The 13161-nt window shown below is 40.1% G+C and overlaps 1 long non-coding RNA gene across 2 annotated transcripts in view; it reads right to left on the bottom strand.

Annotated features, from left to right (window-relative positions):
- Window positions 1-12068, bottom strand: part of LOC141573810 (uncharacterized) — a 29943-nt gene extending 17875 nt beyond the window's left edge. For both annotated transcript variants that reach the window (XR_012500148.1, XR_012500147.1), the window contains exons 1-3: window positions 11334-12068; window positions 7652-7837; window positions 935-1058 (exon numbers count right to left, since the gene is read on the bottom strand). This is a non-coding gene — a long non-coding RNA (uncharacterized LOC141573810). The remainder of the gene's footprint in view (window positions 1-934; window positions 1059-7651; window positions 7838-11333) is intronic.
- Window positions 12069-13161: the final 1093 nt, after the last annotated feature.

Raw genomic sequence — 13161 nt, 5'->3', positions numbered from 1 at the left:
TTCATCCTTTCCTTTTTACCATCTAAACATGCCTTCAATCTGTTCGCTTTTACCCGCTGACCATCCCACCGCTCAAGTGGAAGCCACCAACACTGCCCACCTGGACTCACGAGTCTCCCAAGTGGCCCCAAAGCCACTCTCCCCTACTTGAGACAAATGGGATTGTGTCACTCCCACGCTTTTAGGACTGTTTTCAAACCCACTGTTCTTAGAAGAATCTCCAAGTTCTTCACCTGATGAATGTCTTTGCCATCAAATTGTCAGCTCAGGGGGGAGGACACGCCCTCTCCCCTAGGACCTGCCCTCTGCCAGAGCATCAGCTTGGGAGGACCTGCTGAGCTACACCAGCCTGTATTCTAACCCTGGTCTTGAGTTCTTAGCAAACTGCTTCAACTATCCATACAAATCCAAGGTAGATTAGAAAGATTTTAGATGTTGAGCTAGACTATTGATCTGGGGATTTTGCACTAGCAACCTGCAAGTACATGTTCTAATGATTCTGTCTTCTTAAAACCACACCCAGATTTAAGTAGTATTTGTGGAATGTCTTCGGAGTAAAAGGGACTGTACTTTTACAGACTTTATGTTTTATACCATGAACAACCCGGACAGGGTCACAAATGGAACCGCCTCACAAGTGACAGAAGACAGGTGACAGGCATATAGCAACAGGTCACAAAGATGGTAAGAGCAAAGTTGTTTCTCCAACCCCCCAAAAAATTTTTGAAAGAACTGAAATCTCTGAATTTGGAAAGTAAAATACTATCATATAAAGAAATAAAATAATCCTCTTCATCAGTGTTTCAAGATCTGACTCCAGAATTTTTAGCATGCCATATTGAATCCTAGCACAGAAAAATCAGATGGACTAGTGGTGAGTAAGTTCCAGGAAAACTGCAGTAATTCCTCCACTTGTAAAAGGACATAAACTCACCTGTCGAAGATGAATGTAAACCCCATTCTGGAGAAATTCGGAAGCTCCCAGGCTCTGCTTCTGGATGGCAAGGACACGGACAGCTTTGAAGCATGCTTCTAACTCAGTCACCAGCATTCTTACACTGCAGGGGGAAACGGAGGCCCTCAGTCAAGAGCAGAGGTGTTCCTGTCGTGTCTCGCAGGCCGTGCCTCGGGGACTCAGTTCCCTGCAGCAGCCCAGTCCCAGGCGAGGACCCGCAGCATGGCCCACCCAAGCAGCAGGTGCACTGGGCTTGAGAAAGCCCATCCCCGATGGGGGCAAGAGTGGCTGGTGGGTTTGAGTGAACATATAAATGCCCATAGCAATATGCCTGCATTCATTCAAGTGATACAAGCAACAGTAGCAGGCTATTTAACAAAATTTCAATTTTCAGTGGAAATTTTGCCATTCCTTTCCACTTGTCCCCTGCACTCTGAGACAGGCTTAGGCTCTCTCACACCGGCAGCTCTGATGCAATAGTTGTGAAGTCGTTTTACTTTGCTGCAAGTGTCCTCGCTCCCCGTGTGGCTATGACTGTCGTCTCTTAACACAGTCAGATGTCTTACTGGATCTCTCCCTGCGTTCCTTGCTCCTGCTTCTCAGATCCTAAGATAAAGGGCAAGTGAAGACACATGACCAGAAAAGGCACCGTGGACTTGAACTAAGTCCTCAGTGATCCCCTATGTGAGTGCTGCCCACCCCTTACCTTCAATTCTCAAGGTTCTGCCCAGGGTGACATCCAGACAGGAGAGGGTCCTGGGCCAATTAATAGCTGTGTGACTTGGGCCCTGGGACAGGTGCAGGAGCTGGTTCCAGAGCCGTGCCCCTCCCCACCTCTGCTCCCCTCTCTCCCAAGGACCCACTGCCAAGCCCCCAGGTTCCCTGATATTCTGTCCTTCTCTTCTAATCTAATCCAAACCCTTTTCCTCTTCCTTTATTCCCTAATTATGACCAGCTGAAGTGGTTTTTCAGTCACAGTATCTGAAAAAATTTCCGGCAGCTGAAAAAGAGGTCTCCAGAGGTCAATGCCCATATGCTGGTTCCTGAAGAGAGCCCCTGGTTATGGGGTCCCTCACCAACACCCATGGGGCATCAGACATGTTGCAGAGTCGACCACCCCCAACAAGGGTTTGCTGTGACCCCAATGCCCGCACAGCATCCCTGCTCTCATAAATGTATTTGGCCCACTTATCCGTTACTAAGAAGCAAAAGTAAAAAAATTGCTCATGTTTCTTACTAAAATTATTTATGAGGTGGAAAAAGAAATTGTAATAGAAAAGAATAAATTTGACTGCATGTTAGATCTGTTCCTTTGGCTTTAAACATTTGCTGTTTTCTAGGCTCAGACTTGGTAGCTCTGTAACTTTTGTAAAAGAAAGTTGCCTTTAGCCTGAAATATCCAGGAGAGCCTATTCTCCGGGCTCTGATCTTTCACGATGTTAACTCTTCTGCACTTATATAGAGATGGCAAGTTGTAAAATAGAGAATCAACTTTGATTTTTTTTGGAGGTTTTAGAGGGGCACCATGACTAGACCCACGTGGACAGCTGCAAGAACAAAGAATTCCAAGGAGAAACAATTCGTACCGAAAGAAGTTTGCAACAACCAACCACATCCCCGCCCCTTTTAAGTATAAAAGCGGATTGATTCCTGACTTGGGGGAGACGGTTCTCCAGCATGTCATTCTGCCATCTTCTGGGTCTGCCAGCTTTTCAAATAAAGTTACTATTCCTTGCTCCAACACCTCAATCTCCCAATTTATTGGCCTGTTATGCAGCAAGCAGTACGAGTTTCGACTTGGTAACAAGATGACTGCATTGGAGGTAGTATGACTCCACTCTTTCCTCGTTTCCAATATGTAACATGCACATCATTTATGATCTAGTGCAAATAATTCATCAAAGACTATCACAAAAAGAAACTACACTCACCTAGCTATCAACACTGAAGTCACAACCTATCAATTTTATATGCTGTTTAACAACACAACTAAAAAACCTAACATAGGGAATTGATTCCACAGAAATAAAATTATTTCTACTCCTTCAAAACCTTTTTTTCTTTTCTAATTTATTTTGTTTTGCATATTGAAAAGAAAATAAAAGACAAATCATTTTATTTCACGTATTTTGTTATAGCTACATAATTTAATTACTACAAAGAGATTTAAATTGCAATAAAAAATTGTTCATATATTGTACAAAGATATATACACAATCAATGTGGATAAGGAAAGGAATGGACATTTACTAAAATTCCACTGCACATCCAGTCTTTTACAAGCATATCCTAGAATATAAGCTCTATGATCCAGGGGTCCCCCACCTGCATTCTCACTGCTGAGTCCCTTAGTAATCTTCTACCAAGGCACCAGCATAGAACCACGCGATCAGTATTTTCGGTATAAATGTGGGAATTAGCTCATTCAATTCTAAAACAAAAAAGCCCTAAAATAAATACTGAACTTATTTACAGATAAAGAAAATTGGGCACAAACAAGTACAGTTTCTTCCCCAAGTTCACAAAGCTAATAACTGGTAAAGGCAAGATTTAAACTCGTCTGTCTGATTCTAAAAACTAAGGTGGAAATCCCTTATGACTGGGGAGGGTCCAGCAGCACAGCCTATCACCCTATCTTTGTTCAGATCTAGCCTTAGACAGCCTGAGACAGCACCCCATTCCTATGGAACTTGAGGGCAAATGATAACAATAAGGATTTTATATCCAGTAGTTTCTTAGGTATCATTTATATAAACTGTCAGCAGGACAGCAGAAAAACTCTGGGAAATATGAGTGGGTCCAGGGCTTTTTGCTGATTAGAAACTCAGTCTATCAGGACAGAGTGACCTTCCCATGAGAGGCCACACGGACCTAAACTAAAGGCAGCTGAGCAATGAAAACTAGCAAGACCCTGGAACTCAAGCAAGAAGGATCCCTGCCATCTCCCGCCCTGTTGCCTCTTCATCAACGTGGACACGAAGACAGAAGACCTAGGTTCTTGTCCAAGTTACACTATCATGAATTCTCACCCATAAAAAGTTACGACTCTATGCTGTCCTAAGTCCTTTCCAACTCAAATATGTTGACACCAATATCTCAGCAGAATGTCTATGTCTCCACATCCTCTCTTCTATAAGGAGAATAGTTCTATGGCCACAAAGCAGAAATCCAATTAAAAACACCATGCACTAAGCAAGGTGAAAATCTGCGTAAGAGACTTTGCTCTCACGCTCAGTGAATGAAAACTCAGAAAAATTGGTCCTTCTCCCTCAGCAAGTGGGAGGTAGGCTGATTGTGTGTGTGGGTGGGTGTGCGTGTGTGTGTGTAAATCAAATACAATGACGTCTGGGATCTGTACAGAATTTTTTTTAAGTTACTGTCATTTCATGAGGATGAGACACCCTTTAAAGTAATTTGAATCTAGTGTTCTGAGAGAGTCTCAGGATCTTTTGGTGGAGGAGGGGAAAGGAAAGGAGGAAAGAAGTAAATGAAGCAAAGGAGTAATAATACTGCAAGGGAAAGGCAAGACATTAATTTTGTTCCTACTTGCATCACAAACAAATTACGGACTGGCTTTGCCCCGATGTCCTGTCGAGCACTGAGTTGCAGATGAAGAGGTGACAGCCCATTTCTCACTGAGCTTGTGACTGTACGTGGCATCTTATAGAAACAAATCATTTATCCTGATCAAACACTCTAGCAGCAGGCCGTAATTCTCCTATTTTGAGAGACATGAAAACAGGAGTTCAAAGAGGGTAGATAACTTGACAAAGTCAGAGGACCAGTAAACAAGATAGGATGAATTCAAACTCAGATCTGAATGCAGAGTCTGATCTTCCCACTCCCAGGACTGGAAAATCCTTAACACACAGACTCCCCAGCTCCCCTGCAGTGTTCCTGGTGCCAAGCATTTCCCATGGTGATGGACTCCAGTTCTCACAGACACAGCGCTCTGTGCAGCCAATGACCTTGATCAGACCTTGATCATCTATCTGCCACGCCCATCAGGCTTCACCATAAAGGTAGGAAAGCTGGCTTTCAAGTGCATACAAAGCCACCCCTGGTCTAATGTGGGCTCTTCTGGGGCTTCTCCAGCCTAAATGCAGCCATAAAAGTGCTCAGAGTTTGTACATGAGCCACACTACCTCTCTCCATCTGTCTCCACACCTATACTTCTTAGCTATGACCATTTTGATAATATTGGAAACAAATTTTTAAAAACACAAAAGAAAGGATCCTCGAACAATTACTTAATACTTACAATTTTAAATGATTTGTTACAAAGTGAGTATTTACAAACCGAATCTGCCTTCCTAGGTGTCAGTTTAAACAGTTAAAAAATATAATAGCAAAAAATTCTCTTACAAAATTAACAAAAACATCAACAATAATCTGGAATAAACTCACAATTAATGCCCATGTTGTACATGGAGAAAACTACAGGACTGTACTGAGGGGTAAATAAGAGGTGTGAATGTAGAGACATCAACATATTGCATGGAGGAAAACAGTTTTGTAAATATGGAAGTTCTCCTAAAAATAATTCAAAACTTAATAAAAATCCCATGAATACTCTTATCTGATTTTTTTTTAACTTGAACAATATATTTTAGAATTCTTCAGGAATAATAAAGTCATAATAATAGCCAAGAAAGTTTGGGATGGAAGAAAAGAACAACAACAAAAAAAATCGCACTGTCAGATAATAATTAATTTTTACAATATTTAAGATATAGCGCTGGAGTAAGGAAGTAAGATTGACAGAAATAAAGCATGAGCTCAAAAAGAGACTCTAGTGTACATAAGTATTTTATACATGTGGGATTTCAAATCAAAGAGCAAAGTATGAATTCAATAATTGTCCTGGGACAATCAGAGAATCACCTGGAAAGAACAAATTCTATTCCTGTCATAATGACCACAAAAATAATTACAGATAGTGATGTAAATATTAAAATACTAATAACAGCAAATACAACTCTTTGCTCACATTAATTCAACTTCTCCTCACTATAACAAGTACTATTATCATCTCCATCTTAGACATTAAATAAACCTACGTAAGAGATTTATACCATTATAAGAAAGTATTTCTAAGAATAATAACAAAGATAAAACACAAAAGGAAGACATTTACTATCTTAAGAATATTTTGAGCCACAACAAAAATAAACCTACTGAACAAAATGAAACGAAAGAAATGACAAAGAAAAACTCTGTGATAGATGTTGATGAAGACAAGGGATTAATGTTCATAACATACAAAGAGCTGTCACAAAGCAAAAAGAAGCTTCCTCACTTAAATTTGTGCAAAGGACAAAATGGATCATTCACTTTTCAAAAGTCAGATGGCTAATCAGTGAAAAATGCTCAATACCTCACTGGTCATCAAATGCAAACTAAAACAATGAAAAAGCACTTTTGCTCATCTTATTGGTAAATATTTTTAAAAGATATTGTAGCTAGTGTCCATCTGTGGGAGAAAAAACTGTGAGCGACCTTTTTGGAGGATGACATGTCAATGGATATGTAAACTCTGAAAAACGTGTGTACACACTGATTCAACCCCACTTCTAGGAATCGTTTCGTTTAGAAAAAAAATCAGTTCAAATAGATATACTGTTTACACTGGTGGGAAGAAAAGCTGAAGTGAAATCATATCCAGCGATAGAGAATTGGTTACATAAGTAATTCTACATTTCTCATTCCACACTGGAGAAGGAATTTCTAGTCACTTGAAAGTAGCCTGTGATGAAAGTAAATGTCACATCCAGGGACTAAATTTCCAGAAGACTTAACTAAAGGCATGCTCATACAAGATCACAGGAATGTCTGTTAAAGAAAGATGCCAGTCAAACATCCTTTCTGACAGTGGAAAATGGAGAAAAGTTAAGTGTCCACCATCAAGACAATAATGCGGTAAATCACGGTGAGCTGTGGGCACTGAGGGGGCCAGCGTTTCCCCGTGGCCCAGGGCCTTGTCCACAGCACTCTCCCACCAAAGGTGTCCTTGCACAAGAGACAACACCTGCACATCAGGAGACCCCTCCACTCTATCTGAAAGGACCGGGTGAGTCTGGAGTGAGAGGACGTCTATGATATACCCCTGAGTGAATAAAGCGAGCTGCAGAAAACATATAGTATGGCCTTATTTTTCAAAAAAGAATATATACACACATATACATAGATTTCTCATATGTATGTATGTATGTATGTATGGGTATATATATATGTCATAGGCATAAAGGTCATGAAATATATACACCACATTGGCAACAGCTTTTACACTCAGGAAATAAGGGGAAGGGAGGTAGGGCTCTTTCGGTACCACCACAGTTCTCTTTTCAGTATTTCAGTTAAGTACACTTGGAATTTAAAAGTTTATTTAAGCCCGAAGTAAAATGGACGATGCCTCCACAAGACATAATGCTATACTGGTCATTAAAAATCATGCCAGGGGAGATAGAATATTGTAGAAAAACATGTAATAAGCCGAATGGAAAATGGAGGTCTCCACACAGTAAACAGGCACAGAGTGCTCACTGGTTTTTATGACAGAGCTGATACACACTGATGAAAAGAACAGAAAGTAGATGTTAAAGTGTTAATTATTATTTCTGACTAGTGGGACCTGGATAGCCGTTTTTGTCCCTTTTTTCAGACTTATTGCATTAAAATTAAAGAAGACCTAAATACCTGGACAGACACTCCACGTACATTCCTGGATCAGAAGACAGTGCTCTTGGAATGGCAGTGCTCCCCAGAGTGATCCATATATTCTACGTGGTCTCGATCACAATCCCAGTGGGCTCCTCTGCAAAAACTGATTAGCTGCTGTTATAATTCATATGGGAATTCGAGGGTCTCAGTAACCAAAACGATCTTGAAAAGGAAGAACAACATGAGAGGTCTTGTAATTCTCAATTTGAAACTTTACAACTGTATCTCTAGGTGAGATTAGAGGCCATTTTTAAGTTATTACTGTGTTTATCCTTATTTTCTAAATTCTCTAGAATGAATATAATTGTTATAATAAGGAAAATAAAAAGTAAGGTATCTTTTAAAACATGCACACCGATTCATTCATTGGGAAAAATGTATTTTAACTATAAAGAGGTAAACAAATATCTAGTGAAAAAGGACTACTTAAAAACAAGAGTGCATTTACATTTTTAAGAAATTGAAAACTGAAAAGCACAAACACATCAAGTTTCTAGGGAGACAAATACAACATATTAACACTTATTTTCAAAAATTCTAATTGAACAATGAAAACTCAAGAAATGGAAAATCGCGATTGACAGCCAAATGCAAACACATGGAGAGCAAAGGCCTAGAAATCACAGTTCCTTTAACTCTGCTACTACCTCAGTAGGGGAGGAAATTCCTCCTGAGGAGACAGTGGAATCCCATGCATAAGACAGGATACACAGTACAAACTGCGCTAGAATAGGGGGTGACTTTCTTAGAAGAATTCTAAAGTTAGAACATTGCTGAAAAACTATAAATACACTGACAGACAGATTAAAACACACAGTCATATATATTATATAGAAACATATGAAGTCTGCTCCCATGTTACATAGAAATACAAACATATATGTTCATTTATGGGCACTGATTACTTTTTCCCAGGTAGAATATTTCAACTAAAACAAATAATCAATAATACACCCCTCTAGTCAAATCTAGTTGATAAGTTACTCTGCTATGTAATCATAATATGCCTAAGATAGATCTAAAATAAGTGGAAAAGATCTTTGTATGGTTTCTTGAACTCTTCTCAACATTCCAAACTTAATTTTAAAATAGATCTGAGCAGTATTTCTATATTATCTTTTCCCTCGTGAAATGACCGATACAGTCTGTTGTCAAAATTCTGTCCTTACAATGATTCACGAACACCGTATCCTCACAAAACTGCTGGACAGCAAGTCACTATCCAGACACTGTGACCAAACAAACGAAACACAAGGAAGACAGTGACCCTATTCTGGAGGGCTTACCGTCTGCGTCAACACCGGGGTTTTTATTTGATTGGTTTGATTGGGTAGCAAAATAAAATCAATCAATTATTTTCTTCTCTGAGCATTCTGTAAGTCATGACTCTTCAGTGTCATGAGCAGGAAAGACTTAAGCATGACTTGATTAGGTCAAATAGCAACAATCATCACCGGAGAGTGAGTAATAAAGAAGTTAAATGATAGCAATTCTTCTGCCTACATGAGACCTAAAATAAACCTACACTGATATCCGAAAGGAAAATGAGGAGATGAGGTTCCCAATGAGAAAACAAACAAACAAGAAACCAAAAAATGAAAGACTTTTTCATTAACGATTCCAGGCAGTAGTGGAGCATGGTGGTGAAGAGCACAGATGCTTGGGGACAATCATGAGGCTCTGAACTCCCACAGCACTGGGTAGCTTTGACACTCATAAGTCAGTGAAATTTTCTGCATCTCAGCCTCCTATCCATAGACTGGGTATAACAACAGCACCCGTCTCCTAGGACGGTCCTAAAAATTAAGATATTTTATATGTAAATTTTAAATAAAATACCTCAGATTTTAAATATTGCCCCAAAAGCACAAGGAAAAAAGAAAACAGAGATAAATTTGAGTTCATCAAATTTAAAACTTTGCTTCAAAGGACACCATCCAGAAAGTGAAAAAAACAACACTCAGGAGAAAATATTTTCAAATAATTTATCTGATTAGGAATTTGTATCTCCAAATAAAAAAGAGCTCCTACAATTCAACAAAAAAGACAACTAAATTAAAAAATGAATAAAGGATCCGAAACGGTATTTTTCAAGGAAAATATACAAATGGCCAATAAGCACAATGAAACGATGTTCAAAATCATTAGCTGTAAGGGAAATCATGTCAAAACTACTAGGAGAAACCGCTTCACACTCACTACATTAGGTTATAATTAAAAAAAGAATAACAAGAACTAATGAGGACACACAGGAATCAGAGATAGCAGCCCTTGCTGGTGAGATGTAACGCTGAGTGGCTACTTTGGAAAACAGCCTGGCAGGACCTCAGAGAGTTGAACAGTTGGTTTCTGAATGACCCAGCAATTCTGCTCTGTGGGCACACACGTAAGAGAACTGAAAACAAATGTCCACATAAAAACTCCTACAGGAATGTTCACGGTACAATTATTCATCACAGCCAAAAAGAAGAAACAACCAAAATGCCTATCACCTGATGAATGGGTAAACAGAGGGGCCCAGCCATACAGTGGAATATTATTCAGCAATAGCAAAGCATGGAGTACTGACCCAGGCAACAACATGGACAAACATTGAAAACGTTACTCAGTGTGAAAGAAGTCAGTCACAATAGACGGTTCCATTTACATGAATTGACTCGATTTACATGAAATATCCAGCACAGGCAAATCCACAGAGAGAGAAGAGTGGCTCCCTGGGGCTGGGGGAGGATGGGGAAGATGGGAATGAGTGCTTATGCATATGGGGTTTCCTTTTAGGAGGATGAAAATATTCTAAGATTGACTGGGATGCACAATTCTTAGCATAGAGTAAAAACCGGTGTAAATACTAATGGGTGAATTGTATTAAAACTGTTAAGAACAAAAGCACCTCGGGCCAGTACCTTCCCATAGTAGATGCAAATTGCTAACTTTTATTACAGGAAGAAGAAACTGCCCTCAGCATGAAAGCAGGAGATCAGCAAATGTGAGTTAACCGAAATTGGACAAGAGTAGTTCACTTGAAAGAGTTGCTGAGTGTATACGAAATATTCAGAATGAAGAAAATCAGTTTGACATCAAGATGAAGCATTCTGCTTCAAATGCAGATCAAGGATTCGGCAAGCCCATCTGCTAGAAATAACCAGAGAAGAAACCTGGTTCTTAAAACAAGCACCACATCCAACAAGGAAATGGTGGTGAGGAAAGCAGTCAGCCAAAAAACTGGAACAGTTTGCTACAAATAATTTCTCCACTGAAATTTCAAAAATAAAATGAAAGTGATGCAATGCTGCGCTGCCCTCACGTGAATGGGCTTCCTCCGGTGCTCGACAGTTCTGTAACCCCGAATGAGAGACTCAGGAGAATCAGCATGGCTCCTGGGAGTCCCCAGGTGACTGCCCACCAGCACGCTGACCACCATCACATCTGCCAGGGTTGAATTGCAGAGAAGAGACCAACTTCTGAAAGGCACAGGAAATGTTGGCAAGGGAAAAAATGGCTGCAGTCAGTCCTGGGACAGAGGCCCTGACAGCAGAGGCCAGAAGGCTGCAGGTGAACTGGAGTGGCCCTGGGGAAGGAAGGGACCACAAGGGAGCAGATCTCAATTCTCTTCTCTCTCTCCCTTGGGTAGGAGAGATAAAGCCTGCATCATTCTCACCTGGAACTGTGGGTTATGGCTGGCAGAAGTCGTACCGACACGGAATGATTATTCAAGACTCTGTGGGAAAAGTCCAGAAAAAGAGAAGGAGTAGGGAGCCAACTCCACGAGCCTCTCAAATGCTCCTATATTTACTGTGTATAACGAAAGGAAAAAGTCATTAACAGTTGTGTGATAGTAAGTAGGAACTTGAGGAAAGACGGGAGGAGACAGAGATTGTAGAATCCACAATGAGTACAAAGGCTTAGTGTATCTTTAGGGAAGTCATGGGGTGAGGGGAATAAGATACATTCTTTAGATATGTGAATTACAAAGCAGACCACGAGACCAGCCAGGTCCTTGTTTTGGGGATAATAGACTATCTAAAAGCACACAAGCCCAGCTTTTATAGCTGAGGGCCTGGGTCCTTGCTTTGAAATGAGCAGAGTGCTATCTAAAGCATAAACTATGCAAGCAAAGCATTGTCTCTGCTTTTTAAGGCAAGGAGACAGGAGTGAGGATGCACAGGCTCCTGCTTGCAAAGCAGTTACTAAGCACACATTTTTCTTCTGAACATTGACAGGCGGCTGGGGTCTGTTACAATTTGTTAACCTAATCTTGGGCTCCCACATGTAACCATTATGGAACCATTATGGAGGACACCCTAGGATAACAAATCCTAGCCCTGGGTCTTTTCCTGCCACCTTCAGACACTCTAGCAGGATCTAGACACATCCCTGACTAACGATCCCACAGAACCACCCAGACTCTTAACTCCTGGCGCTTGAAACTTAATTTTAGCGCTACACAACTTAACAAAGAAAAGTTTCAGAAATAGAAGATATTACATTCTTTTATATCCCATCATATGAACTAATTTTTCTGATTGCTCTAAGCTGCTTCTAATTGGCAAAGCACCTAATTCTGCAGGTGAATTCAGTACTTTCCATTGGGCATAACTTGCCAGTTTGGGCTCGCTGAATTCTCTTGGTCAAATACTGATACACTTAATTGATTTCATTGTTCATCAGTTTCAGCCGGGAGGAGAGGGAGTGTCACTCTGTTCCTCAGCCCACCCTCAACTCTTTTCTCATCAGCAACTCAGGCCTCCTGAAAATAAAACAAAGAATTTGTTTCCCTTCTACGCTTTCCACAAACCCAACAGGAAACATCAGCCTGGAGAAAGAATTCAACAAAAATGTTCAAACAAAAATCTATAAAACCTGATGCAACTCCATCTCCGAATCATGATACACAATGACATGAAAGTAAGTGTGTCAAGCACAAAGCATGCGTGAGCCTGACCACCTCATTTCTATTCTTCAAAGGAAGGAAGGTTTTCATATTTTTTATTATCACTCTTTCTCATTGCGTCTGATTAAGCCAAAAATTAGTTTATGAAATAATTAAGCACTGTAATAACAGATTTTTATTGTATCAAGTATAGATGGCATTCAGAGGGGACAGGAAAACCCAGCTCTTTAAAAAATGCAAAATTTCTTCCCCTGTTAAAAACACGTATACAAAATGCAACAGAGAATTCAAATTCTTGCGGAGAGGAGCAAAAGCCACAGAATCAAAGCAAAGTCATTACTATGAGTCAATTCAAAATTCACTAGACAAGCATGCTCAAAGCATTCAAAGAATTTTAAAGGCACACTGCAAACCATTCACTTAATGATCTGCAGGCTAGAGGAAGAATTTCCCTCTTTAACAGACAACAGAAATCAAAAGGGTGCCCCTCCAAACAAAGACGAAAGATCAATCAGGTTTTTAACAGTTCTGATAAATCAGCATGTTATAAAGAACAAAATTCAGAAATTTTAAACATTCATTCAAACCACAATGA

The sequence above is a fragment of the Camelus bactrianus genome, chromosome 17, assembly GCF_048773025.1.
Source record: "Camelus bactrianus isolate YW-2024 breed Bactrian camel chromosome 17, ASM4877302v1, whole genome shotgun sequence".
Taxonomy (NCBI): domain Eukaryota; kingdom Metazoa; phylum Chordata; class Mammalia; order Artiodactyla; family Camelidae; genus Camelus; species Camelus bactrianus.
Note: the sequence above shows the minus strand (reverse complement) of the source record. Positions and strands in the feature narration are given on the sequence as shown.